At 37.9% G+C, this 25,835-nt stretch overlaps 1 protein-coding gene and 1 pseudogene across 16 annotated transcripts in view; both read left to right on the top strand.

Annotated features, from left to right (window-relative positions):
* The window catches only part of DLG2 (discs large MAGUK scaffold protein 2), a 2,253,656-nt gene that overhangs the window by 1,307,449 nt on the left and 920,372 nt on the right, over positions 1-25,835 (top strand). The window lies entirely within an intron of this gene.
* Positions 64-2,750, top strand: LOC127483603 (large ribosomal subunit protein eL32 pseudogene; annotated as a pseudogene). The gene has a single exon (XR_016213007.1). The product of XR_016213007.1 is annotated as a large ribosomal subunit protein eL32 pseudogene (transcript).

The raw sequence follows: 25,835 nt of genomic DNA, 5'->3' as shown, positions 1-25,835 counted from the left end.
TCTATTAAAAATGATCACACTGGTATATATTTGTTGATGTGAACCACTTCTACAACAATGGGATAGTAGGGCTTTTTGTTAGTTGAGTCTGCTCAGAATCTGGAAAATAATACCATGTCACCTCCCAGGGAAGGGTGTCTATATTTATAGTCACTGAAGTGTTAATAGTGTTAGAGCTCCCATATAATAGTTGTTCAAGTTGTATACCTCATAAAGATTCCCCATAAGGGTGCATCATTCACAATCTAGATATCATGGATCTGTATACTTCTTATGACAACTTTTCACTAGTGAAATTTATTTTTCAAAGAAATTCTTCATATTTGAAGAGTTTTCCTAAAGATGGAAATAATATATCAAATAAAGTATGCCTTTTCCCAATTTTCCAAAAAAGTAATTTCTGGGGAGTAATATCCCTGCATCTCACATATCTCAATCTGCATCTGGTCATTAAAGTTTAAGTGAAAAAAGGAGCCCTAAAAGGAACCTGCTTTATACCCCACACACTGGGAAACGATTTCTTGATCTGCTGATATTTTGTTCCCAACATCTGTCATTCTGACTTTATTAATAAGGTGAAGATAACTAGGGGTCAATAGTGATCTTGTGCATTTAGCCCATTCTACAGGAGGAAGGGTTAAATAAAAGAACTTGAGGTGATCAACCAGGAGATAAAAACTGGGAGTTAGTATAATTGATAACAGAATTTTTTTTTCCAGGAAGTGTTTTTCCATGTTTAATAATTTTCTAGGGCCTCTGTGGTAAACTACCAGGAATTGGGTAATTTTTTTAAGCAATAGACATTTATTGCCTCACAGTTTTGGAGATTACAAGTCCAAGATTAAGATGTTCACTTGACTAATTCCTTCTGCAGCTGTTCTGTACTTCTCTCCTTGCTTTTCATGGTTTACTGACAATCATTGACATTCCTTCATTTTTGGATACATCATTCTAATATCTGCCTTTGTCTTCATATGGTGATGCCACTGCTTGTGTCCAATTTCCTCTTCTAAGTACACCACTCTTACTGGGTTAGGGCTCACTCTAATGAGCTTTTATTAAATTGGGTATATTTACAAAGACCTTATTTTCACATAAGGTCACCCTCATAGGTACAGCAGATTAGGACTTCAATACCCATTTATTATGGGCACAGAATTCAACTCTACACCATATTCCATAAAAATGGAAAGCATTCATAATTAAAACACTGCCTTGCATATTAGAAATACTGAGGAAATCTATAGAAAACAAATATGAGTTAATTTATTTACTCCAGAGTTTCCAAAACTTCATGCTTCCCAACATGAACACTATACATAATATTTGGCTTCTTGGAAAGAAGAAAGAAAAACATAGATATGGAAGCAAAAGTGTACAGGTTAGAGTGAAATATAGAATAAAATTCCAATTTAATTATTTCCTGGATGCTTTGACTTTCCAAATTATTTAGCCTCTTTGAGGTTTTGTATTCTCATCTAGTAAATGGATATGATTTTTCCTGATTAACATATATTTTAAAGAGTACTAAAAATGAATAAGTTATTTTCCATGTATATAGTGCTCATCAAATTGCATAAATATGATGTGTAATGTTGATAACAGCATATGATACCTTGAGGTTTTACTCTGCACCACTTTCATCTGTGTTACCTCTTGTTATACTTATAACAAGTATGAATATCATTGTTATTCATATTTAATATTTTAAAAATGTTTTATTAATATAAAAAGAACAGATTTCATGTATTTCATAGGTGTAATTTTTAAAAGATAACAGTGCTTCCCTCATTTTCTCTCTCCCTCTGTCAACTCCCCTCCTTCCTTCCTTTCTTTTTTTCTCTTTAATTTTCACAAAAATATAATTTCAATCCCAGGCTTAAGGTAGCACTAAATATAACATTCAATAAACAAAAAGTAGAAAGACCACAGTTCCACAGGAATAAAAGCAGGCTAAAACAACAGTCAAATCACAAGATGTTCATTTTATTCATATACATTTTTGTATTCTATATTAACTCCTACTTACCAGAGAAAACATATGATATAAATTACTGTACCTCAGAAAGATATAATTACTTACCTAAGATCATACAATGTTAGAATGGGGATTTAAATCCACATGTTTCTGGCTCTAAATTTCCATAAGTCCCATTCAATATATAGGAGACGGCAATAATCCAGGCTGCAAGCAGCGTTGTTCCTAATAATGATAAAGAAATAGAAATTAGCCTTCTCTTTGTCGGCGCTACCTCCGGAGGTGGCTGCCTTCTCCTCGGCACCATGGCCGCCCTCTGACCCCTGGTGATGCCCAAGATCGTCAAAAAGAGGACCAAGAAGTTCGTCTGCCACCAGTCCGACCGGTATGTCAAGATTAAGCGTAACTGGCGGAAACCCAGAGGTATTGACAATAGGGTGCAGAGAAGATTCAAGGGCCAGATCTTGATGCCCAACATTGACTACAGGAGCAGCAAGCAGACCAAGCACATGCTGCCCAGCGGCTTCCGGAAGTTCCTGGTCCACAACGTCAAGGAGCTGGAGGTGCTGCTGATGTGCAACAAATCCTACTGTGCAGAGATTGCTCACAACGTCTCCTCCAAGAACCGCAAAGCCATTGTGGAGAGAGCAGCCCAACTGGCCATCAGGATCACCAACCCCAACGCCAGGCTGTGCAGTGAAGAAAATGAGTAGGCGGCTCGGGTGCGCATTTTATTTGTGTTTAAATAAAAACTTGAAAACCGCAAAAAAAAAAAAAATAGAAATTATTTTTATCCCAAATAAAGAACTTTGAAAGTAAGCTTATAACATCAAGACTGACATCTCTGGAAACCTCTTGATTCCTGTCATGGTCATGAAATGCCCTCTGCTTCTTGGGGGAAAGGCATGCAGCAATCTCCGTCCTGTGTGTCATGGTTACAAAAGCTGCTCAGAATCCCCACAAACTTCTTCCTTCCATCAGCTGGCCAGAATTCAGTCATATAGCCATTCATTGCTGTAAGAAGCTAGAAGCACAAATATTTAGCTCTTATAAAATCTATAGTGGATATAGTCAAGGGAGATTGTTGAAAGCAGATGTTGAGTTAGTACATCTAAGAAACCTTCCATATAATACCTCTGATTGATTTCTCGTTCCTTTACAGAGTAAACCAAACACCGATGGGCAGACGTAAATAATGGGCATACCACTGCATCTATAAAATTTGGCTATTCAGCAATGGTGTGTCCACTTGACAATTCCAGGTAGTTGGCTTACTGCATCTCTTAATATTCTCAAGGGTGAGACACGTTTAAGAGGTCATCCAATACAGGATTCTCCCCCACCCCAATGCACTTATTTCTTCAGAAGCTCTCACAGCAGTGACTCTCCAGCCTCTGCCTATGTGAAGCTTGGAAGGCTTTCCTTATCATTCAAAAGTGATTAGCAGTCATCTATGGAGAGGTGATTGAGACGTGGCCTTGTCAGCCCTGAAACCAACCACAAAATAGTCATTTACTGTAATTGTCTCTTTTTCATATGCTTCGTGATGATTTAGTGAAATGGCTATTCTAAACACATGGAATGTTAGGAAAGAGATCATGAAAACATCCCATAGTATAACATACTTATTTTAGATATACACAGTGAAAGTCCAGATTTCAGTAGTGGAAACCAAATGAAAACTTTAGTCTCCAGACTAAACGCAGTAATAAAAAACAAAAAGAACTCTTGATTTGGTTTCATATCTGGGTTAAAACAACTTAATCACATCCTAAGTGTCCTTACACAAGTGAATTTCTCAAGAGCATGGTAACCATCTTGTTTTCAAGCTAACTTGAATAAACACTTACTGTGGCCAGCACTGATGCATAGTATATAAGGCTGCCACCTGTAGTGCTGGCATCCCATATGGGCACCAGTTCAAGACCTGGCTGTTCCATTTCTGATCCAGTTCTCTGCTATGCCTGGGAAAGCAGTAGAAGATGACCCAAGACTTTGGGCCCCCGCTTCATAGTAGGAGACCCCGAGGAGGCTCTTGGCTCCTGCCTTCAGATCGTCCCAGGTCCGGCCATTGCACCCATTTGGGGACTGAACCAGCAGATGGAAGAGCTCTCTTTCTCTGCCTCTGCCTCTCTGTAACTCTGTCTTCCAAATAAATAATAAATCTTGTAAAAAATAAACACTTACTAAGCACCTACTATGCACCAGGCAGTATATAAGAGATGAGATAGGAAAATGATTAAGACACCAGGCCTAATTTAGAGGAGCTTATTGACTAGAGTGAAGAGCAGACAGGTAAATAAACAAGTGAAATATTCTCTAATACAGGAATTATTGTGAGCGGGACATAGAAAGTAGTGCTCAGACCCACTTGAGAGCTCTGAAGAAGGCTTTGCAGAGGCTTTCTCTGAGCTGAGAGCCTTGAAGGATGAAGTGTCAGAATTCAGTGATGATCATGTTTGAAGAAAATATCCCAGGCTGAGAAATAATGTTAAAATGTGAATTTATCTTAATAAAAACACAATGCTATCAATTTCTGAAAATTATGGTAATAGATGAGATATTTTCAGAAATACCACTTTAACTTGCTACTTCATAACCCACTGCATTTTACATTATACCAAAATTTAGCCAACTTTTCCTACAGAGTCAAATAGTAAATACGTTATGCTTTGTATACCAGTCTCTTATGTAACTAATCAACTTTGTTGTTGCAGCACAAAAGCAGAACAAATGACATGGCTATGTTCCCATAAATCTTTATTTAAATAACAGGGGATGAGCAGAATTTGAACCACAAGTTTCAGTTTGCTAATTCTTGTTCTATACCATGAACCTTCACAGGTAATTCAGCTTTGAGTTTCTCACTATAAAGTTACAGTGAATATTTATGAAACATTAGGTAGCAATTTAGTAAATATAAATTAAAACACCGTCTGCATCTTCAACATGACTTTCATTCCAGGAGATAAGAACCTTCATGTGACTCTCCTTACATCATCATCATCAATCCAATAGTTTTCATGAAAAAGTTGTATATTTATATGGATAGATAGATTTTAAGATTTATTTAAAAGAGTTACAGAAAGAAAGAGAGATTGGGGGTGGGGAGAGAGAGAGATCAATCTTCTATCTGCTGGTCCAATCCCCAGATGGCTTCAATGGCTGGGGCTGACCCAGGACAAAGTCAGGAGCCAGGAGCCCCATCTGCATCTCCCATGTGGGTAGCAGGGGCCCGAGCACCTGGGCTGATCATCAGGGAGCTGGACTGGTAGTGGAGCAGCTGGGACTTGAACAGGTGCCCATAAAGGATGCCAATACAGCATAACGCCGGCCCCATGAAAAAAGTTTCCTGTTCCAAAATGTAAGAGACTAGAACATGATTACTACTCAGTAGCTTAGAAATAGGATCAATTAAAAGTCAAACATCCAAACTTAAAAATCAAGCTTGATGTACTTTATTGAAGCCTTGGTATTTACTCAGGTACAAAATTTTTGCTTCACTTGGAAATGTTGCTTTCACATTCTCCAAGTATGTTGGTTTCAAAATTTCCAAATTCATGTTTTACATATGAATTGCCACAGTAATTTTCCAACATCAGCATAAATATTGTTCTTGCTGGTCCACATTCGGAAAGATAATCTATGGGAAATTAAATGATCTGGCTGACATTTCCTTCCCTTCCCTTCCCTTCCAACTCCTTTTCCCTTAATTTCATGAGTTTGCTTTTGCAGCATTTCCTTTTCAGCACTTTCTGTTGCAATTGAACCAGTTAGCCAAAATGAGCTGTGGTTAGGGATCTCAGGTATTATACGTATAGGCTTAGGATTGAAATGCAAAGGATTGAAAAGTAATATAATGAAGCTCAGGTCTCTTTTTTTCCACTTTGCTTTTTTTTTTTTTTTTAAGGGAAAGGATTTATTGGGGAACACCCAACGGACTGGAGTGAAGGGGCGAAGAGGGAGAAGGAGAGTAAGAGAGAAAGAGGAGAGAGGAGAGGGAGAGGGGAGTGAGAGAAGAGAGAAGGCTAGAGAGGGTGAGAGGAGAGAAGGGAAGAGCCTAGAGAGAGGAGCCAAGAGAGCAGGAGAGAAGAACCAAGAGAGCACATGTTCAGGAACAGGCCCTTTTAAAACTTTGCCCGAGGGCAGGCAGGGAAGCAGGAGCATGGAATCCCATTAGGATGGGGGTGGAGCTTGACCACAGAGGTTGGGCCATGTGACCACCTGGCTAAAACTGCACCAGTTTCCTACCATTCCCCCCTTTTGTTTTTTATAAAGCAGGATTTGTATGGGGTTACATAGTCCCAAAAGTCCAGGAGGGGTAGAGGGATGATGATCTGTCTTTAGAGCTACTTCCTGCTAGCCTGGGGCAACAAGGTACTCTTCCCTGGCTTGGGGCGATGTCTCAAACTGCTGTCTCCTGGGTGGGGAGCCGAGTATATTCCCGTAGCAGCATTTGGTTGACTGCCTGGTTGCTAAAGGCCTTCATTTGTTCCATTATAACCTGCTGTAAGCACTTAGACACTGTAGTATAAAAGACAGGGTGAGAATAGTAACCAATGATCCTAAGAGTAGCATTAACCAGGTAATGAAAGGATTTCATAGAGGAGAGGAAGTGGGGGGGTCTCTGGACCCTTGTGGGGACAGTTTGATGGATGTGGCTTAAAGCAGATTCCAGTCAAGACTGGGAGAAAGGCCATTTAATTTTTACAGGTAGCGGGGTTTGTCTGTAGAGAAATTCTGAACAATTATACAACATTATCCACTTGGACTTTTTAAATTTTTTAAAATATTCAGAGATAATATATTTCAGAGTCTAAAATCCCACCCTGATCATCCACATAGTGGAAGAAATAATGAGTGAGTATGCAAATTGCAAGAAATTGTCTTGCCAATAAAGGTTCAGCCATCGGGTAATTTTTAGCTCCAAAATTTTACTACCCTAGGTCCAAACCTGAGTTCATCTCTTCTTTAGAAAGACATCCGCAGGTAGAAATGAATAATTGGAGGATGAATGGGAAGGACCTTGGACAGATGTTGTGATTAAGTTGAAGGAGGGAAGTATTTTTTTTAAAGTGAAAAAAAGTTTGAAATTGAACTATCCCCTTTGCAAGGTTTTGTCCATGTCTGGTTGCACTTCACCCAACGTTCTGCCATCTCCAACTAGAAATAAACATAGGAGAGCTCTGAGTTGGTTCTACTTTCTTTAGTTTCCTTCCATCAGGAGATGTATGGTTTTGAGAGTAATCATGTTATTAGTGATGATAATAATACTATATATATGGTGAGCACCAGGTACATACTGAAAATGTCCTAAAAGTTTTACATAGATGAGCAATTGAGTCTTTCCAAAATCCTCAGAGTAGGTACTATTATCACCCCCAATTTTAGGGAACAACAAAGGTGAGTACAAACAATTTAAGCCAAAGGTCATGTAGTATACAAGCATTAGAAGCATGCTGTTGGCCGGCGCCGCGGCTCAATAGGCTAATCCTCCACCTAGTAGCGCTGGGACACCAGGTTCTAGTCCCAGTCGGGGCGCTGGATTCTGTCCCGGTTGCCCCTCTTTCCAGGCCAGCTCTCTGCTGTGGCCCAGGAAGGCAGTGGAGGATGGCCCAAGTGCTTGGGCCCTGTACCCCATGGGGGACCAGGAGAAGCACCTGACTCCTGCTTTCGGATCAGTGCGGTGCGCCGGCCACGGCGGCCATTGGAGGGTGAACCAACGGCAAAAGGAAGACCTTTCTGTCTCTTTCACTATCCACTCTGCCTGTCAAAAAACAAAAAACAAACAAACAAAAAACAAACAAACAAAAAAACAACAAAAAACCCAAGAAGCATGCTGTTAACTCATATAGGCTGGCTCCAGTATCTGTTGCCTTGAGCCCTTTGCGCTACGTGCTCCCTTTTCAAGGAGACTTCAAACTAGACTGTCAATATTTCCTTCCTAATTTGGTATTATTTTCTTGTTTCTTCATCTCTGACTTTAATGAAGGAATCTTTGATAAGCTATACTCTGCAAGACATAAGGTAGAGATTTGAATTCTTTCCTCACTCTGTGTATGAGTGTAGGCATGTCATTTAACTGGTGGCATCTGTAGATTCTTTTCATAGAGGAGATAACTAGATGACATGAGACATAATCATACTGAATTCTCACAAACAATATAAATAGTTGGTAGTAACTACTTTATGTGGATGGGATGATATTTCAAGATATAGTTTTCCATTGATGATTATTAGGACAAAATTTTAAATTATAGGCTATTTCAAATAAATTCATTTAGGAGGGTAATAAAAAGAGCAATAACGATGATACCTCTACCTTATATCTGTATGCAATATTACATTCTGAAAAGTGTTGTGACAATCTGTACCAGTCATTCTAGGAATTAAGTAAAATGATGACTATAGCCAATAGTTCAAATGAAGTACAAAGTATCACCTTCCCATCGCCTGTTGAGCACTTCCAATAACCTGTACTTCCCCAAATGCTTAGTATATATTAAAAATCTGGTATTTCACAACATTTATATACTATTCTGTTTTCTGTGGCTATATTCCTGGCACAGTTCCTGATTCATACTAGATGTTTAACAAATCTGATCAGTCAATGACAGGTGAAGGCTAGTGTCCTGCCTATGATGAAAACAGTTCATAAAGCATAATCGAGGGCTTTTTTCTCACATTGGGATTATTTTAAACTTCATGATAAATATAACTTTGTACTATATAATTATGATGAAAATATCTCCTAACAACATATACTACCATCACCATTATCTTATACTGGATGCCTGTGAAACAACCAAGTATTAATGTACTCATAAATCTTTAAAGATAATAACTTTTCAAGAATGGTATTATGACATCTCCTTTATAATGAAGAAACTGAATCTCAGAGAAGTTAAGCAATGATCTCTCAGCAACTATTTATTGGGACCCCAAAGCCTGAGCCTCACCATGTACCCTCCTTACCAGATTTAAGTTCCTTTTGTTTGGGCACCTGGCTTAGCAGTTGCTCACTTTCCTGGTTCAAAAATGTTCAAAGGTACTCTTCTATTTTTCATTTTCCTTCCATTAGGATAGGATGCAGTGCCCCATCAATCAGGTTTCCTTCAGCCATGTTGATCACCCTGCTTGTGTTTCAAACCATTCTGCATTTCCTTTCCTCCTCAAGCAGCTTGAATATTTTTCACTTTACTCCAAGAGCGACCCCCTTACTACCACCCCGTTTGCTTTTGAGTTCACTTCTGCATCTTGTAGTCTTATGCCTAGTTGCTGATGTATGACAGTATCCCTAAAAGAACTTCATGTCTGGGGAGCAATGATTTTGTTTCCTTGAATAAAACAAAAAAAGCAACAGGTAGAAAGGTCAGGAGATGCCTATTCTGGTCCTACTTCTATTATTTTGAAATTCAGTGTCTTTAGGTATTTTTTTTTTTTTTTGACAGGCAGAGTGGACAGTGTGAGAGAGAGACAGAGAGAAAGGTCTTCCTTTGCCGTTGGTTCACCCTCCAATTGCCCCCGCGGCCGGCGTGCTGCGGCCGGTGCACCACGCTGATCCGATGGCAGGAGCCAGGAGCCAGGTGCTTTTCCTGGTCTCCCATGGGGTGCAGGGCCCAAGCACCTGGGCCATCCTCCACTGCCTTCCCTGGCCACAGCAGAGGGCTGGCCTGGAAGAGGGGCAACCGGGACAGAATCCGGTGCCCCGACCGGGACTAGAACCCGGTGTGCCGGCGCCGCTAGGCGGAGGATTAGCCTAGTGAGTCGCGGCGCCGGCCTGTGTCTTTAGGTATTATTTAACTCCTCAGTAGTAAAACTCCCCAGTAGTAAAACTCCTCAGTTAGTAAAAGTGATCTGTAAAATGGATCATAATGCTTGCTTTTCTGAAAATACATATGTGAGTTTCTGATATATGACCTGATTCAGGATTTGGTGTGGGTATATATGTATTTCATTTTTCCTCTCCTTCCTACCTCTTAGATGTCTGAATAGTCATAATTAATCACTACAACAAATTTTTCCAATATTTATAAAGCCACTAACATTTGTCTAAGCAGTCACTTATTTCCCCAGAGGCACTTTGAATTTAACACTAAATATACAGTACACGGAGACCTAGGCTTTATATATCAGTTCAGCAGAAGACCCTCTCTCTCCTGGGGCAGTGTGGACAACAGAACTCTGGAAGATTAAGGCAACTGCTGGGATTTTGTGTTAAAAACAATTTTAGATTATTGGTTGAGAAATACTGCTAGTGGCCTGCATTCTTTGATATTCCTTCTTTAGCTATTACTAATCAGCAAATAAACCAAACTTTCAGAAGAGATACCTCATTATTTTCTTTGGTTTTTCCCCTCTGGCCGTATTTCTGGCTGTGCTTACTAAGTAGGGGGGAACTTTCTATAATTGGGTTCAGAGAGTTCAGTAAACATTCTAGTCCCCATGCACATACAGACTAATCTCTAAGTAACCAGTATGGCTTCTACATGAATGTATGACCAAGAGATTTACTGATTTTGAAAAAATTAAATTCCCCATAATTATTTTTCTATGTTTTCTTCTCTGGAGACAAAAAAGCAAAAGTATTCACATGTTGACAAAATTTAGTTTGCAATCTCAGCCATAAGAAGTAAGGGTACCAACAGTACCTTATGAGTAAAGTACAAGTCTTCTCTGAAGGTGGTTGTTTTAATGGGGACTGCTTCCCTGAGGAGATGCTGAAGCTCTAGGGTACAGAGTTCATTTCCTAAAGGGTGACCTTGTTAGAGACACTAAACAAAGAGTATCACACTGAGTCCTGACTCATTCTTAAACAGAAAAAGTTGATACCATTGCACCAAATTGAGATGAGATTTTTAAAATATGGACTGTGAACTGAAAGCAGGAGAGATCATGTTTGTATATTCTCTGTTTCTTAAAAAGACAAACATGACCAAATGTCAAAAGCATTTATTGAATATCGTCTGCATCAACTATGAAGAATAGAAGGTGGTAAATGATTAATCTTTCTATAATTGAGCTTTAACTATAAATGATATAAAACAGAAATGATAAACAACACATACTTCAAAATGTTATATTGAGGATTTGTTTAAATAATTGTTGCCATAGTGGCAAGATCATTAATTCTTCAAAAATGTAGTTTCCTTTCATCCATTACTCTTGAATTTTTTTTTTTTTTTGACAGGCAGAGTGGACAGTGAGAGAGAGAGACAGAGAGAGAAAGGTCTTCCTTTGCCGTTGGTTCACCCTCCAATGGCCGCCGCTGCAGCCGGCGCACCGCGCTGATCCGATGGCAGGAGCCAGGAGCCAGGTGCTTTTCCTGGTCTCCCATGGGGTGCAGGGCCCAAGCACCTGGGCCATCCTCCACTGCACTCCCTGGCCATAGCAGAGAGCTGGCCTGGAAGAGGGACAACCGGGACAGAATCCGGCGCCCCGACCGGGACTAGAACCCGGTGTGCCGGCGCCGCAAGGTGGAGGATTAGCCTATTGAGCCACGGCGCCGGCCTACTCTTGAATTTTTATATATAGCCTGTGTAGACATCATTGTAATGCAATCCCTCACAATAACAAATATTTGTCCTAAATGATCCTAGTGAGCAAATCCACATGAATTCACAACTAGTAAAATGATGACTAATGGGTGATAAAGACTGCCTTGTATATGTTATCTTACTTAATTCTCATGAATATTTCAAAATATCCATTACTATCATTTTATATATGAGGAACTTGAGGGTTATATTTGGAGAAATATATATATATACACACACACACACACACATATAACTACTATGGTTTCTCTTTGTTTATATGACTTTTCTAATTTTTCCATAATAAGTATGTTACAAGAATAATAATAACAATAGCCAAGTATTACTGAGTCTTCTCTACAGTGAGCTAAGTGCACGGCCTTTACTCTGAGGTTGGATTATATGAGCTGGACCCTGGGTTCCATTTATATTGTCTATGTTAAGAAGTAAGTTATCTTACAGGTGTTTTTCCACTATATGTCTATTTAATATATACTATTACTGGCACAATACTATAGAATAAAAAATATCCTGAAGCTTACAGAGAATGAATAAATGTGTTAAAATTCACATAGAATGTCCACACATTAAAACAATAGAATAAAGTGAAAAAAAATTATCCTGACAAAGATTGTCAGATACAATCATAGATCTTACAAATTTTTATCAAGATCAGAAAAGATTAGTGCTAGGGTGAACATGTAGCCAAGTAAATAAGATGCTAGTTAGAATGCCCACATTTCACATCCTATATTGGAGTACTTGATTTTATACCTAGCTCTAGCTCCTAGCTTCAGTTCTTTGCTCATTCAGACCCAGAGAAACAGTAACAATGGCTCAAATAACAGGGTCCCTGCCACTTCAATTGTGTTTCCAGTTTCTCTCTTCAGCATTGGTGCTGCCCACAACAATTGGGGCATTTGGGGAGTGAACCAGCAATGTAATCTCTCTCATTCTCTCAAATAGGTAAATTAATTAATAAATAGTTAAGAGAAGCTTAATGCACGTATATACATAATTTTGTAGGCATTGTATGTGTGTGGTGTAAGTGTGTTTGAGGAGAGAGAGAAAAAAATGCTTGTTTGTCCTTAGATTGTGTTTGGAAATGGAAATGTGTGAGGATAAGGCAAGCATATTTGATTAGTGGTTAATCACAACTCGACTCAGCAAATATGGCTTTTCATCCACTGTTCTTACTGCAGTCAGCCAAGCTCTGCCTCTCTTCATCCCAGAAATGCTGCATAGCCACAGGTCTGCTTCAGGGTGGGAAAACTGGCTGTTTTCCTGGACTTGGCTCCTGGTGATCCATGGTTGGCATTTAATGTGGTTACTGACTTGTGGTTTAGCACTAGAGATGATGGCCCACCAGGGGGGAAGGATTTTGTGAAATCCAAGAAAATGGGTCAAAAATTTGAAGCCAGGAAAGGAAGCTGCTCCATGTGACTAGCATGGGGCCCAGTGGTCTTGGTTAGGGGAATCTCTAAATTAGGCCAAACTGGATTGGAAGTAAAGGAGCAAATTTTATGAGACACTGGTAACTCCCTGAGTAAGCACGTTTTTGTGGTATAACAAGCAGACATGGAGTTAGAGGAACAGAATTAGATCAAATATAAAAGATACTGGACTTGCAATGGCACATTGGGAAGCAGGATGAGGAAGAGCTAGAGAAATCAAATAACTCTCAACAAGAAGCTATAACATCTGTATTTCAGTTATGATGTCATTAAGTCAGATAAATATGATTCTAGTTTTAATTTTTTAAGAGTTACTTATTTGTTTATTTTATTTTTTCCACAAAGAAATCTTTTATTTAATGAGTACAAATTTCATAAGTACAACTTTGGGAATATAGTGATTCTTCTCACCATGCCTGACTTCCAACCCTCACTCCCACCCCACCTCTTCCTCCCTCTCCCACTCCCAGTCCCATTCTCCATTAAGATTAATTTTCAATTAACTTTATACACAGAAGACCAACTCTATACTAAGTAAAGATTTTAACAATTTGTACATACACGCACAAAAAAAAAACCTGTTTGAGAACAAGTTTTAGAATTAATTCTCATAATACAACTCATTGAAGACAGAAATCCTGTATGGTAAGTAAGTGCACAGTGATCACCAGAGGCTCTTGACATGAGCTGCACTGGCTATGGAAGCCTTTTGAATCCATAATATCTGTCAGTATTTAGACAAGGCCATAAGCAAAGTAGAAGTTCTCCCTTCAGAGAAAAGTACATCCTTCTTTAATGGCCCCCTCTCTCCCCTGGGATATCCCGTGGGGTCTCACTCACAGAGATCCTTCATGTAGGACACTTTTATGCCACAATAGCTTGGCTTTCCATGCATGAAATGCTCTCGTGGGCTTTTCAGCCAGACCAGGATGACTCAAGGGCTGATTCTGAGGTCAGAGTGCTATTTAAAGTGATTGTGTACTGCTTCCCATTTTGGAACATTCTCTCCTTTTTAATTCTATCTATTAATATTACCAAACATTTGATCTCATTTATATGATCCCTTTAACACTTAATCCTATCTATATGATCACTTTAAATTTAATATGATCACTTTAACACTTAAGATGGCATTTTTACCACTCATCTTAATGGGATCTGGGGACCCATGGCAAGTTCTTAAACTGTACCTTTAGAGATAAGTCTGTAGGAATGTATGCAGAATTATACAGCTTTATAATTATGACTTACTCCTCCCTTTCTTATTCCAACTCTTATTTTACTGAGATCTATCTATTTATTTTTACTGAGATTTTCAATTGACTTTATACATATATGTTAACTCTATGTTAAGTAAAGTGTCCAACAAATAGTATGAAGAAGATAAAAAGAAAAACTGCTCCTTGACAGTGTAGACAAGGGCTGCTCAAGTCCTTGCTTCTCAAAGTGTCAATTTCACATCTACAGATATTCTTTTAGGTGCTCTATTAGTTATTGTAGATCAGGAGAGAACATACAGTATTTGTCCCTTTGAGACTGGCTTATTTCACTAGGTTTGATGTTTTCCAGATTCATCCATTTTGTTGAAAATGACCGGATCTCATTTTTTTTTTTACCACTGTGTATTGAACCGTAGAATGCATATTCGATAATTTCTTTATCTAGTTGTCAGTTGACAGGCATTTAGGTTGATTCTATGTCTTAGCTATTGTGACTTGCGTTGCAATAAATATGGATGCAGATAACTCTCTTTATTTGCTGATTTCATTTCCCTTGGGTAAATTTCCAGGAATGGGATGGCTGGGTCACATAATAGGTCTATATTCAGATTTCAATATCTCCAAAATATCTTTGATAGTCATTTTTCCAGTTTACATTCCCACCAATAATGGATTAGGGTATCTTTTCTTCCACATCCTTACCAGTATTTGTTGTTGTTGTTTTTATTTCTGTATGAAAGCCATTCCAACTAGGGTGAGGTGAAACTGCATCATGGTTTTGATTTGCATTTCCCTGATGGTTAGTGATCTGAACATTTTTTCATTTGTCTGTTGGCCATTTGGATTTCCTCTTTTGAAAACTGTTTAAGTTCTGTGCCCATTTCTTAACTGAGTTGTTTGTTTTGTTGTAGAGTTTTTTTGATTTCTTTATGTACTCTGGTTATTAATCCTTTATCAGTTACATAGTTTGCAAATAATTTCTCCCATTCTGTCAGTTGTCTCTTCACTTTCTTAGTGTTTCTTTTGTAGTACAGAAGCTTCTCAATTTGATGTAATCCCATTTGTTAATTTTGGCCTTGATTGCCTGTTCCTCTGAGGTCTTTTCCAAGAACTCTTTGCCTGTGCCAATCTCTTGCAGGATTTCCCTATGTTCTCTAATAATTTGATGGTTTTGGAACATACATTTAGGTCTTTAATCCATTTTGAATGGATTTTTGTGTAAGGTGTAAGGTAGGGGTCCTGCTTCATACTTCTGCATTGGATATCCAGTTTTCCCACCACCACTTGTTGAAGAGAATGTCCTTGGTCCAGGGATTGATTTTAGCTCCTTGGTCAAATATCAGTTGATTGTAGGTGCGTGGATTGATTTCTGGCATTTCTATTCTGTTCCATTGGTCTATCATCTGTTTTTGTACCAGTACCAGGCTGTTTTGATTATTACTGCCTTGTGGTATTTCTTGAACTCTGGTATTGTGAAGCCTCTGGCTTTGCTTTTGTTGTATAAGATTGTTTTAGCTATTCAAGGTCTTCTATGATTCCATATGAATTTCAGTATCAATTTTTCTAGATGTGAGAAGAATTTCTTTGGTATTTCAATTGGTATTGCATTGAATCTGTAAATTGCTTTTGAAAGAATGGACATTTTGATGATATTGATTCTTCCGATCCATGAACATGGAAGATTTTTCAATTTTTTGGTATCTTCTTATATTTCTTTCTTTAAGGTTTTGTGATTCTCATGGTAGAGATCTTTGACATCTGTGGTTAAATTTATTCCATGGTATTTGATTTTTTTGTAGCTGTTGTAAATGGGACTGATAAGAAGTTCTTTTTCAGTCGTGGCATTATTTGTGCATACAAAGGCTGTTGATTTTTGTGTATTGATTTTATATCCTGCTACTTTACCAAACTCTGAGTTCTATTAGTCTCTTGGTGGAGTCTTTTGGATCCCCTATATATAGAATCATGTCATCTACAAATAGGGATCATTTGACTTTCTCTTTCCCAATTTGTATCCACTTGATTTCTTTTTCTTGCTTAATGGCTCTGGCAAAAACTTCCAGGACTATATTGAATAGCAATGATGAGAGTGGCCATCCTTGTATGATTCTGGATCTCACTGGGAATGCTTCCAACGTTTCCCTATTCATAGAACACTGGCTATGTTTTGTCATAAATAGCCTTGATTGTGTTGAGGAATGTTCCTTCCATACCAAATTTGCTTAGATTTTCATCATTAAAGAGTATTGTATTTCATCAAAGTGCTTTCACTGCATCTATTGATATAATCATGTTTCTGGCTCTTTAGTTTATTAATATAATGTATCATATTGATTTGCGAATGTTAAACCATCCCTGCATACCAGGGATAAATCTCACTTGGTCTGGGTGAATGTTCTTTCTGATGTGTTGTTGGATTCAATTGACTAGAATTTTGTTGAGGATTTTTGTTTCTATGTTCATCAGGGAAATTGGTCTGTGGTTCTCTTTCTCTGCTGCATCTTTTCTGAGTTTAGGACATACCCAGGTTTGGCTAGGTAAATCTCTCTTTTTTTTTTTTTTTTTAATTAGATGAGAGGTTTCTTCTTGTCTGTTGTCATACACTCAACTGAGCCCCTCTTCTCAAAGGAGACCAGTGTGTGGGCGCTAGCCTCAGTGGGTATATTATGCATCCATTCTGCCTCAAGGACCACACAAAAGATCTATGCAGTTCTCAGTGAAAATGCAGATTCTCCATCAATGTCCCTCCTCAGATAACTAGGGAGCCCTGATGGAGCCTCCCACATGCCTGCCCAAAGTCCCAGCCACAACACGAGTCCTCCCACGCAGCTTCAGTTTTTTTACATTCTCAGCACACAAGCATCCCACAGCCAGGAGCACTCAGCCCTGGTCTATTCTCCCCAACAGACTCAGGAGTCTCCACTTGGCTGGTTGTTGTGTGTGGACATGAGCTGGTGCAGCTGTTATGTATGTCCAGAATGATGCCTTCTGTCTAATGGCTTGTTAGAGGACACAGTTGCAGGGTGATCGGGGAAAGAAAAAACATGCCCCCACATTTGTTTTTTCTCCTCTACTTTGGCAGGTACACTATCCCCCATAGGGCTCCAAGCTGGATTCCCTCTAGGCTCTGCCTGCAGCTTTTTCATCAGTGGCTTGGCCTGCAAAAGTCTGGTTTCACCTCATTCTCCAGCGCTGGTGCAGAGGTTCTCAGCTGCTGGGGTCCTGAGTTGTGTGTTTCCTCATTCTCTACGTAGGTCCACTGTGTGTCCCTCCAATTTGCAGAGTTTCCTCCCTAACTCTTCCCTAAGACTGCACTCTTTCCACTTTTTAAAACTATGTTATCCTAGACCAGAGCAACAAGCTCCCTCCTTACTCTGCCATCTTAATCTCCCCCCTTACTTTTAATTATTTTAAATTCTTCTTTAAAAAAAAAAAAAGCTTGGGAAGTAGAAAGACAGATGGAGAAAGAGAGACACAGACAAAGAAAGCTTCCAGCCACTGGTTAATTCCCCAGGTGCCCACAATGGCCCCTGGTCTCCCGCATGACTGGTAGCAACTCCATCACTTGAGTTATTTATGCTGTTGCCCAGGGTTTGCATTATAGGAAGTTGGATTCAGGAGATGGAACTGGATATCGAACCCAGACTCTCTAAGCCGGGACATGAGCATCATAACTACTATGCCAAACACCTGCCCCTTGTTTTATTTTTTAATGTTTCCCAATCATTATGTTGGAAAATTTGAATTACTCAATTGGCAGACTTGTGCTAAGAGAACTAACAAAGCATAAACTCCCTAAAATGAGAAAAGGTCCTATCAGTAAACACATTCAAAAATTTGTAGTCAGAAAAATCTAGAAACAAGCTATTTTAATTAGTGCATAAATATAAAATATAAAAACATTTTTATAAACATATAAACATTTTTATATAAAATATAAAAATATATAAATATAAAAACATATTAAATTATATTGGTGGGGCTAGTAATCTTTTCAGGACTTAAGGATATTAAATGTTTTAATGCAGTGTTGTTATTGTAGTGGGCTCTTTGTAGTCATCTTCATCATATTCATCACCATGATTACCCTAAAATTTAAGCCCTTGCAATGCACCAAATAAGCACAATGCTAAATGCATTACAAGATTTATTTCATTTAATACTCACAGCAATCCTGAGTAAACATCATCATCTTCATATCACAGACGAGATGGCAGGTAGAGAGAGGTTAAGTGACTCACCCAACATCCCATGGCTGATTGATGATCCACTAGAGATTTACATCCATTTTTCCCTCATCCAAAGCTTTTAAGTCATACATGAGTGAATGATCATATTGTTACGCAATGGAAGTGGAAGGCAAACAAATTCTAGGTTTAAAGTATCTGAAGTTGTTGGAAAATCTAAATGCTCAGCATACTTAAATTATTTTAGGAAGATCATCAGGGATGGGAGTGGAAGTTGACAATGTGGTGCAGTGGGTTAAGCCACTGCTTATGATAGTGACATCCCATATTGGAGTGCTGATTTGAGCATGATATGCTCTGCTTCAAACCAGCTTCCTACTAATGTACTTTGGAAAGCAGTTGATAATGGCACAATAATTTGGGTCCCTGCTACCCATGTAGCAAACTGGAATGGAGTGCCTGGTTTTTGCCTTTGGACTGATTCAGTTCTGGCTTTTGTGGGTATTTTGGGCATGAACCACAGGATGAAAGATATTTGTATGTCTCTTTCTCTGTGTATTTGTGTGTATATCTCCCTGTCTTGGTCCCTCTGCATTTTAAATAAATAAATACATCTTTAAAATGAAATAAAAATAAAGATACTTTCAGCTTGGATGTTTTGTCCAGAAATCCTCAGGGATCTGTCAACCTACTTGCTCAACAAATATTTTAAGAATTCTCACTTGGTATCTTCATTGTTGTTGTTATCAAAATCTGAAAGCTTTGTTTCATTTATAAGATTATCCTAGCAGCACAATGTTGCTACCAATCCCAACAATAGTGTAAACATCATGATGTTACTTTTGACATTTTGTTAAAATTGCTGTACACAGTTTTCTCCTTCATTTCCTCCATTTTATCCTTCCTTTTCTCCATCTCTTCCTTTACTTCTTGTTTTTGGTGCTCACATTTTTGCTTTATTTCTCTCTCTCTCTCTCTCTTTTTTTTTTTTTTTTGGTAAAAGACTCCCCTTAAAATGTATAATTACTTAAGCTGGTTTTGGATGGCATCCATTTTAAATGATGGGGAAACATACATTTGGGAACTATACAGTTTTGTTATTTGCATTTTGGAATTCATTTTTCCTGTGTAGCTAAATAAATTTCAGAGTATAAGTTAATTTAGCACCTTCTGATTTTATTTGCCAGATTGATCTAGCATGGAGAGGACTTGATCTCTAATATACCCCCAGCTTTCTCAGCTGAAATTTTTTTTCTCTCCCTCAGGAAAGCTGTCCTTGAAGCTTCTCATATATATTCATTCTTCTAATGTCCAAAGTTCTCCTTATTGGTACTATCAAAATTGTATTTAAATAAATGCCTCAGTAGTTATTTATTCAACATCTCACCCATTAGTTTGAAGTGATTATCAGGGCAGCAAACATCTGATATAATGGTATGAACTGGATAACAGGCAAAGTGCAGAATTATAGTAGTATATTCAGTTAATATTTGGTGATTGAAAGAATAAAATTTTCCACCCCCAAGCTATTTCCTGTACTTAGTTTTTTGCCTTATGGCCAAATAGGCTCCAACTATTTGTATAATTTACTGTCTTTGAGAATCAAAAGTGGCAACAAGTGACATTACATTTGGAAGCTAATTGAAACTCTGACAAAACTATGTCATCTGTCACTTGTTTCTGGTAAGCAAACACCTGTATGACTGCTAGCAGGTTACAATAGCAAGAAAATGTGAAACAATTGACAATATACACAGGAGTGTCCTCTCAGACCTCCACAGTGTATGGTCATTATGCAGTTTGGACTTCAGAAATTGTAGGGTTTATTTCTCTAAAACTATAAACATAATTTGCCTAGAAATATAATTGTTTTAGGGTCTCCACAATAGAAGCTTTCCTTTATCCCGACTTGTGTGTGATTCCAGGAGACTGAAATATAAGATTGGCATACTCAAAAGAAGTGAGTTTGTGAGAAAAATTCTCATTTTATTTATTGATTTAAGGACATAATCAAAGTCTATTGATTTGAGAAACTGTTTACCATTGAACAGCGTGAGGATATGCCCAGTCTGCAGCCATGCACAAGCAGCCCAACTGTAAACAGATTCTACTCTGGTAGCAGATACCTCTCTCTGGCCTGTCACTCTGAATACACACACAGGCTCACACACAGTTCAGCTCCTTTGGCCCTGCCATTCTTCCTAAAGTGTCATTGTATTTGTGACAGTAATATCCTCAGGTACTTGTAAGCCTTAAATGAGTTGTCTAAGATCTCATCTACTTAGAATATGTAAATTTCATACATACATACATACACACACACACACACACACGTAAATTTCATACACACATGTGTATATATATATATACGTAAGTAAATTTCATACACACAGATCTAGATTATATATAAACAAAAATTAAAGGATATCTAAACTATTTAGACTTGTAGAATTGATTTCAGAGAACTGAAATGAAAAACTTGGCATTATGGCTTTTAGTGTTAACATAATGGCATCACCACCATGGTCATTTTTTGTTCAAAGGCAAAACTATTTTATTGTGAATGCTGCTCTTGTGTGGGTTTCTTTATTCTCAAAGAGCTTGGATTTAAGGAAAAAGTGTAAATACCTTTTACGTCATGTAACTTAAATGTACATGGCAACTTCCAAGTTTATTGTGAGTTAGAAGTGATTGCTTTAGATTACTTATGAAAAGGGATGGGTTTTTATCTGGCTCAGTAGTATATAATAGACATCAACAATGTGACAAAAAAGTAACTGCTGACTTAGTGCCAAAGTATTCCTGGACCAAATCCAATAGTTTACATCTCGCTAGATCATAGGAGTACATGCTTAGAGACTGGTTTAAGAAAAAAGCAATTATGTCTTCACTAGTTGGGGAACCATTTGTAATACAAATGTTTAACAGCACGATTTCATTTTCAGTATGTAGTGTGTTGCTTCAAAAGACCTTTCCTTGAGCCAAGCAACAGAGGAGTACCAATTCTTCCTAAATATTCTTACAGAATTCTTGCAGAAGATGGAGACTTTGCATGTCAGTATCCAAAAGGCAATGCATAGAGGTGTTTGAAAAGTAGTAGGAATGTTAAGTGTTACAGTATATGACATGCAGGTGTGCAAAACTACTCATGCACTCACATGGGTTTTATAAGGTTTCATCAGGACCTTGCATTCAACTCTACAATCAGGCTTTTTTTTATTGCATGCCCCCCCCCAAAGGATTTGTTTCATTGCTCTTAATTTCATTTTATTTTCCAGTGTGAATGAGATTGATTTCTGTCTTTAATGGTCTAGGTACTGACTAGAATTAAAAGGGGGCCTGCCTGTCTCCCTCGGTAAACTTTCCAGTGGAAAAGGAAATGAGCATTGTGTGAAGTTTCTCTTTAGGTTGACCAGTAACTTGCTCCAGGTGGAACGAGGTCATTTTGTTGTGCTACATTCTTAATTTAAAAAAGACCACCTAGTAGATTGGATGCAAATGGCAGTAAGGCCCCCCCACCACCCTTTATGCTCAAGACTTCCTACATATTACCAGCTTAAAGGAGGGCAAGCAAATTTGTTGTTTACAATGGGAGATTGTAAAGATAAGAAAGGAAAAATGTCAGACAATTGACTTTGTACAGTTTTGTTTTACTGGAGTTAGATTATTTAGGAAATTGAATATAAAATCCTGTGTATTTTTTGTTTTGCAAACCACACCAATAGAACATATTCTAAGGATAAAATATATGACCTTTCTGCATAAAATAAAATAAAATAAAATAAAATATTTTACTGCCAATTTTGTGCTAAGAAATTTGCAACAAGTGTACAGTGTCCGTACCTAGGCACCAACTGGAGTGTTTGGGGTCCAAGGCCATTCAACAGAACCTAATCCACAGGTAATTTGCAATTTAGGTCTACTTTGATTGATTTATGAGTGAGATCTGGAATAAAGAAGATTTCTTTGAAAGGTCTCACAGTAGGCACTTCTGCAGTTGAGTGTATAATACTACATTCCATTTAGCCCAGCAGGCCTAAATGAATATTCACTGTCAGGTGGCAAAAAAACTCCACCCCAAAGTAGCAGAGAACTCATTTCTGCTTGGCCTTCTCACCAACATAGGTTTTATATAATTAGAATTTGAGATGTGTTCCCAAACCCCCTACTGTTTGACTCAGAGATTAACATTTAAAGTATTTGTATCAGCCAGAAGAAGGTAGAAGGTTTATATCAATTTTTTTTTCCCCTCAGTTTTTGAGAGAAGTGACACGGGGCAGTTGAAAGCATCAGAATTTGGAATCCAACTGTCCTCTTTTAGAATCTTAGTGTTGCTATTTAATAGCTGCATGACTTGAGTGATTATTTAGATTCTCTGAATTTCAATTTCTTCATCTAGAAATGGGAAGAAGAAAACATTTCAGGGCTATTGCAAGAATTAGCTCCAATTCTGTACGTTTCTTGGCATATTAATAGTAGATGATCAATAAATGGTAGCTGCAGCTGCTGTGATTGAAGCTGTTCCACAGCCAGAAGAAATGGGATTTATGTAAACTCAGACCTCCTTGGCGGCTGCAGGAAACTGCAGATGCTCCTGGACTTCCATGAGAAAATATCATTAAAGCAAAAACTTTATTTTCATTTAACACTTTCAAGTTTAGAAAACCCATTTCCATCAGACCTCTTAAAATCTTGATTAATCCTTTCCTTAGAATCTGTAAATGGGAACAGAATAGGCAAATGTAAATGTTATGCTGACATCAAACTTAGAGTTTAAGTTCTAGGTTTACTAAATGAACCTCATCTTTACCATTTCTGAGGGCTCAAAGTGACAAGATGTCACATGTTCATATTTATAAGTGGAATGTGCTTTGTAGAGAAATAGGAGGCAATACAAAAAATTCTGGATGGAACACAGAGTTTTGAATTCTGGTTCCAGCAATATCAGTTATCAGCTCTCTGACCTTAGAGGTATTATTTCACGGCAATGAACCGCAATTTTTCCCTGCTCTATCTACCATATGAGGCTGTTATGGGGATTAAAAGATCCATAGTATTTTCAAAAACCTAAATTTTACACCAAAGTGAGATGTTTTTCACAGATTTTCATGCCTGGCTCAAGTGTTGTATTGACCTCAGTGTTAGTCCTGGATCCACTTCCTACTAATGTTGTCATCATAGATTCATTCAAATCCTTTTTAACATCAGTATGTCAATATTTAGCAAATAGTGTTATTAGGATCAAGTGAAATACATGTGCAAAGGACACATTATAAATATCAATAAATGGTTTGATACATTGATGGTGATGGTGAAGTTATTTAGCACCTAGGTCAGAATGCGTTGCCCAAAATAGGATCTAGGAAAACAAGTTTAGTAGCAATATGAAATTGTGACATTAAATTGAAATCAACCAACTTTTTTGGAGTGTCTGTACATGGACACTGCAGTTTTTTTTTTTTAATATTTACTTATTTATTTGAAAGTTAAGAGTTACAGAGAGAGAAAGAAAGAGACAAAGAGTTCCTCTGTCTGCTAGTTCACTCCCCAGATGACCACAATGGCCAGGACTGTGCCAAGCTACAGCCAAGAGCCAGAAGCTTCCTTCAGGTCTCCCACATGGAGCAGGAAGCCTGATCAGAAGTGGAGCAGCCAGGACACACACATAGGATGCTGACATCGCAGGTGGTGGCTTTACCTGTTATGCTACAACAGCTGGCTCCACTGCAGATTTTTTAAATGCTGGATTCTGGAACTTAAAATTAGAATGGGGAAAGAGATGGTGATGATGATGATGATGATAAATAGATAGATAGGGATTATTGAATATTATTATGTGCCAGGCACCATGCTAAATATCTTATAGAAATTAACTCACTATTCTCACATCAATCCTATGAAGTAAGCACTTATTGTCATGCTTATTTTTTATAGAAAGCTATTATTTAATAAATATAAATTTTGTAAGTACAACTTTTGGATTATATATCATGCTTATTTTATGAAGAGGAAACTCAAGCACAGAGAGCTAAAGTTACTTGCCCAAGTTCACAGCTAATACTGATAAAAATTGGGATAGAAACTGGAGAGCTCAAGTCTCATCTGTTATGAATACTAGAAAGTAAGTGCCTAAATGTTATATGAAGTTTTATCATATTATACAAAAGTATAGAAAAAACATGATTTAACAGAGAAGAAAATTGCACCAGACTTCAAATGGTTATGCATAAATCAGTACAATAAAGAGCTCTTAGGGAAGAATAAGAGGCATTTATGCACCTTTGAATAAGTGATGGAGGTGTAATGGATGTAACAGTCCAGCTGTATAGGCCATTCTTTTAACCACCATATCATACTGTCTTTCTGTCTGGTGAACTCTCTTACCCAGAGAATGTAAACTGAGAAATTAAGCCAAAAATATCACCATGCTATACTTTTTAATCACCTTGATACATTAAATCATATTTCTATAGTCAATTAGGAAATATTGTGATTAAACTTAAAGATGTTGCCAGGATATCCATCATTAGCTAAACCTTCATTTTAGCAACCACTGAGTATGATCATATAGACTCTTTAATTCACTCCCTTAATTTTACAAATGAAGTAATTTAAATTTGGCAAGTTATACTGACCTGCTCAAGAAGAAACAGCTAGTTAGTGTCATAGTTTGACCTAGAGCTTGTTTCCTTAAACCTAAGTCCCACATTTTCCAAGTTCAATTCTACAAGTATTTGCTGAAAAATAATTATATTGTGAAGCAATGCAAAGGATGGTATGAGTTTATAAATAAAGGATGATTTTTTAAAAACATTAAAAATTTTTTTTTCATTTTTTTAAAGAGAGGGAGATAAAGAGAATCTGGTGGTTTACTCCCCAAATGCCCAAAATTGTTGGGACTGGGCAAGGTTGAAGCTAAGAGCCTAGAACTCAATTTGAGTCTCCTGCATGGGTAGCAGGAACCCAAATACAAAACCCATCATCTGCTACTTCCCAGTATACTCATTAGCAGGAATCTGGAATCTGAAGTTGAGCTGTGTCTCAACTCCCAGCACTCCAATATGGGATGCAGGCATCTCAAGTGGTATCTTCACCACCATACCAAATGCCTGCCCTGCTCCTCACTCTTAGGTCACTTACAATCTAGGGGGAAAAAAAAATACGTCCACATACAGTTATACACTCACCCTAATGGGAGAAGTTTAATAGCAGGGAGGCCTTCATATGCTGCCCCTGTTTTTATACACGTGGATTTAAAAATGTTTTGTCACCAAAATAATCTTACTTTTTAATCCTATTTTCCATGAACCTTTTGAAGACTCAAATGTCCTGGTTTCAACACTCAACATACTTGTTTATTCATGGTCTGTCTGCTAGAATTTTACTCAGTCTGCAATTTAGTACCTTAACTCTGTAGTTTCTAGAATAGACACACAATAAATATCTATTGAATGAAAAAA

This window comes from Oryctolagus cuniculus, chromosome 1, assembly GCF_051225735.1.
Source record: "Oryctolagus cuniculus isolate XC-2025 breed Fujian yellow rabbit chromosome 1, ASM5122573v1, whole genome shotgun sequence".
NCBI lineage: Eukaryota > Metazoa > Chordata > Mammalia > Lagomorpha > Leporidae > Oryctolagus > Oryctolagus cuniculus.
The sequence above is the reverse complement of the archived record's forward strand: the minus strand, read 5'-3'. Positions and strand labels throughout refer to the sequence as shown.